This window comes from Cavia porcellus, unplaced genomic scaffold, assembly GCF_034190915.1.
Source record: "Cavia porcellus strain 051 isolate PalLab524CR breed Dunkin Hartley unplaced genomic scaffold, mCavPor4.1 scaffold_2, whole genome shotgun sequence".
NCBI classification, from domain to species: Eukaryota; Metazoa; Chordata; class Mammalia; order Rodentia; family Caviidae; genus Cavia; species Cavia porcellus.
This window is the reverse complement of record NW_026947485.1, coordinates 36,971,570-36,975,889: the sequence shown is the minus strand read 5'-3', so window position 1 is coordinate 36,975,889 and position 4,320 is coordinate 36,971,570. Positions and strand designations below refer to the sequence as shown.

General features: G+C 48.4%; 1 long non-coding RNA gene across 1 annotated transcript in view; it reads left to right on the top strand.

Moving 5' to 3' along the window:
* LOC134474098 (uncharacterized) overlaps nt 1-4,320 on the top strand; it is a 101,369-nt gene that overhangs the window by 65,811 nt on the left and 31,238 nt on the right. The gene's annotated exons all lie outside the window — the stretch shown is intronic.

Here is a 4,320-nt window from a genome sequence, read left to right as displayed (position 1 = left end):
TCTGGCCTCCTCTATCTTCTTTGACAGCAGCCTAGCTATTCTGGAAGTTGCCAGCAGAGGGCAATAGCACCTTACACCTTCGTTCCTCCCCTGTGTTTCCTCCGCCACAGCACGGGCGCCGCCAGGAAGGCTGCCTCCGTGAACCCACAGGCAGGGCGCGCGACAGGCAGCCACAGGATGTCTTAATGACCTGTGCAGCATGCGGTGGATCAGCTGAGGGTGTGTGGCGACAGGGCCACCCTAAGAGCCAGCCTGGCCATGTGCGCTGATCTGTGAGGAGCAGGAGTTGGAGGGGCAGCCTTCCTGGATGATGCTAGAACAGGACAAGGTCTGGTGTTGCCCTTGGAGGTGCTTGCATATCAGTGAGCCTCTGCCAGAGAGAGGGACGTGGATGGGGCTCAGAAGGCCCTCGAGGATGGGGATGGAGCTGGATAAGTTTTCCCACCTGGCTAGGCCCTCTAGGGCACCCTGCTGGTCCAGGTGGTGACAATAGCAATGCCCCCCCCCCCCCCCCCCCCCCCCCCCCGCCAAAAGCCTCAAGGCAGGTTCCCTAGCTGTGATCCAGGCCTCCCCAGACTCCCAGCGGGACAGTCTTCTCCTCCCCCATGACTATCTCTTCAGCCCTTTCTCTGCTCAGACTCTGATCCTGATGGGAGCGTCTGGCCCAGTGCCTGGATACCCAGCTGTCTGCACTCTGCCATGGGCCCTGCAGGGTTCCGAGGTCCTGCAGGACATGAGCACAGGAGCCCCTGAGTTTGAGGCTGAGAGCAACTCCAGTTTCCACTCCTGGCAATTATGCCTCCTGGCTCAGTTGGTGGGGACACTGTAACGATGGTGCAAGTTGATGCTTCTTGGACACACAGGACTGGGCACAGGTTTCTAGGGACTTACAGTCTCCAGGGGACAGACAACATCATCTGAATCTTGGGTGTCGTAATCAGCTTTTGCATGGAAGAATTTGAAGGGGACAGAAGCCTCCATGTAGAGGGCAGTCCCTTGTCCCTTTGGCCCTGTCATTCTCTCCTCCTTCTGAAACAATAGCTTGTCCTGTCCTAAACCTTTCAAGTCACTCTGGCTTCCCAGGCATCATGGCAGTGTCTCTCTCACAAGACCCATCCTCTCAAAGGCAGGGGTCCAACTTACCCAAACCTGAGAAACACCGCACAGAGTATTCCAGGGTGAGGGGCTCCGGGTGCCTTCTTCTCTCTTCTCCTAAGCTTTCTAACACCACTCTTACTAAATTATTTATTTGGCTGCATTTATTGCTTCGCTCATTGGTTGAACCTACTTTCACAGATATTCTGAGCACCTACTGTTTTCCAGGTTGTCTCTCTCTTTAGTCTAGGGACACAGGCTAGAGTTCCAGTTTGGAGCTGGCAGCCCTGGAGCTGGTCCTCAGGGACTTTAAAGTCACAGCTCCAGCTGTAGGGGCTTCACGGGTATGTGTGTTGTGGCACCTGGCCACGCCTTGTCTGTGTGCCTGGCAGGCGACCTGGTGCTCAGAGAGGCCCTGAGAATATAATCGTCAACAGGACACAGGCATGCCTTCGGCGAGCTCTTGCTTGAGGAGTCGCAGGCTGAGGGCGTAGAGGACCAGTGCGGCAGTGCCCTTGGCCTTCTATTCTTTTCTGCTCCCAGATGACTTCCATCCAGGGTCACTTGCCTGGTCCTGGCCACTGGGTACCTCTGCCCTGCCGGTCTCTCAGTGAGGCAGCATCTCTGCCTTTTTCTGCTCTAACTTTCAGGACGTACTCATCTATGCTCCCTTCCTGAGTTCTGCTGATTGACAGGCGCTGGCGCAATGCGTGGCAGCATTAAGGATTGTTAATGATTCCCCAATAACACCTTCCAGGTGGCATTTGTTGTCTGTAGGAACTGTGTAAGTGGTTTAGCCCAGGTAATAATTAAAGCAGGATGGAAGGTGGACGCAAGGTCCATGGAGAAGTTGGTGTAGGAAATCTGTACTAGGGAGCATCCAATCCCCCTAAATGGATGGCCAACTTTTCTGCTCAGAGATTCATGGTCTGCATCTGTATCTGGGTCTTCAGAAGCTCCAAGGACATTTCCAGATGGCTCCACCCTTCTCTCAGTGAGTCTAAAATTTCTAGTAGCCACACATGAAGGTCTTGGTGTCCTAATCCACCCTCCTCTTCCTCTTTGAGGTCAGCATGGTGACTTCAGCGCCCTGCCAGGTAGACACAGTTGTGCCCTTTCTATTTTTTGCAAAGATTGTTCCAAAATCTCTTTTGGTTCTTTTCTCTTCAAATTCAAAGAAAGTCCAATTTTTACAAATCTCTCCTCAAGCATCCAATTCTTTAATCCCCAATCATCTTTGCAATTTCTATCCACTAAATCTTATCCAGCTCTTTCTTCTCAAGTGAAACTTTAAATTGGACACATTAGGAGTTTGGAGACTTTAATGAAATGATTGCTTCATGGTTTCCATATATTTAAAAAAGTCCTCCAACATAATAATGATTTAAAAATGAATGTTTTCACACTTTTTTTTCCTGTGTCAGGCTCTGTTTTCAGGGATTTTTCTTATGTACCCTGATTTACCATTTGTAAGAATGAGCTAATATGGAGGGCATTGTTACTCCATTTTACTGGTGAGAAAAGTGACAGAGAATGGAAATACAGTGGCATGAACGATTTTGTTTGTGAAAAATTTGGTTCACAAAGAAGCATTTGGCAAAATTCTGTTTTTGTTGGCAAACTCTACATCAGGTGACAAGCATGACTGTGGTCATCTTTCCCACATGGGCACAAATGTAGCCATCTTTTCCAGAATGGTGGGATGAATTAGGTTTGTGAACTGATGTGCCACTGTAATTTGCCCAAAGTTCCCTGGATGTGTGGGAACCCCTGGGCACTCCTGAACCTCACACTCCTGGGAGGAAGAACTATTTGTAACTCATGATTTCTGGGTTCCGGACTCACCGCATACTTTTATAGCTTTATACTTTTTCCCCTGGAGTATCAGTTTCTCATCTTCTAGGATAGGGATGATTTGTTTCTTAGAGTTGTTTTGAAGATAAAATGAAATAACAGACATGAAATGGACCATGGAGTGCGAAGGCATGACATTTTGGGTTTACATTTACATTTTGACATCAGGAAGCCATTTGACCCAAACTGAGCTTCTGATTTACTCTGGCTCCAGATTTATTTTATTGCATTTCTGCAGATTTATTTTATGTAGGGTTTCTGTTCTGCTCAATCTCAATTTCCCAGGGGCCAGTGGAGGTTTTTCTGTTTCCCTGACTTGATTTCTTTGACTGGTTAATAAGATTTCTTTTCCATGCAGGAGGAGACAGGGAAGCTGCAGGGCATGGCAGTGACCCTGCCCATAAGAGCAGACAGGAGCCAGGCCCACAGCAGCTCCCAAAGGTGGAACCTGACTGGATACACATCCTAGTTAAGCATCTATCTACCTATCTATTTATCTTTCTATCCATCTATATATATTTGTGGTGCTGGGGATTGATAATATCAGTATTTTTTGATGACCCAAAGGATAGGATATCTGGATCCTGCTTATAGAAAACAGAGTGATTCCAAGGGGACAGAGTGGTCAGTGGCAATATCTGTAATCCTGATCTGAGCCACACTCTTGCAGGGCCTGGGAGATATCTGTGAACAAAGGACACAGAACCCTACCTTTGTTTATACAGATTATATAGAGTAAATGTATGAATAAGAAAACTATAGAGTACATTAAGAAGAAAGAAATGATTTGGAAAAAGTGGAATGCAGGGCATTAGGAGTACATTAGAGTACTGTGGGTTACCAGCATCAAATAGGGTTTGCAGGATAAGCCTTGCCAGGCCAGTGAGACTTTCATGGAGCACCCCTGCTTCCACTCTCTATTTAGAGTTAGTTCATTGGAGGTCTGAGCGCAGTGTGACTCCAGAACACAGAGCAGAGGCAGTAAGGTGAGATTATCAAAGTGGCCAGTGTGGCTGAGGTGACTAGCTAAAGGGAAGAAAGTCTGCCAAAGTTCAAGAAGGCAGTGGAGAGAGGGGTAAGATCTACACGGAGCATGCCAGGTGTCTCCTCTAAGAGACGTGGCAGCCTTTGCTGGTTTAGGTAGAGACAGGACATAACACCACGCCATCTTGCTTACCGCTCCTCTATCCCAACTGTAGCGTGAATTCATGGTTGAGACTCAGACATTCTCGGCCCGCCCTGAACCAAGTCTGGAGCTGGGAGGTCTTCTAAAAGCACCTAGTCTGAGTGAGGGAGGGGCTTCTGAGTGGAAAGAAAGAGGAAGGGACCCTTCAAGGACAGAAACAGGGCTGCCCTTGGCTACCTCTGATT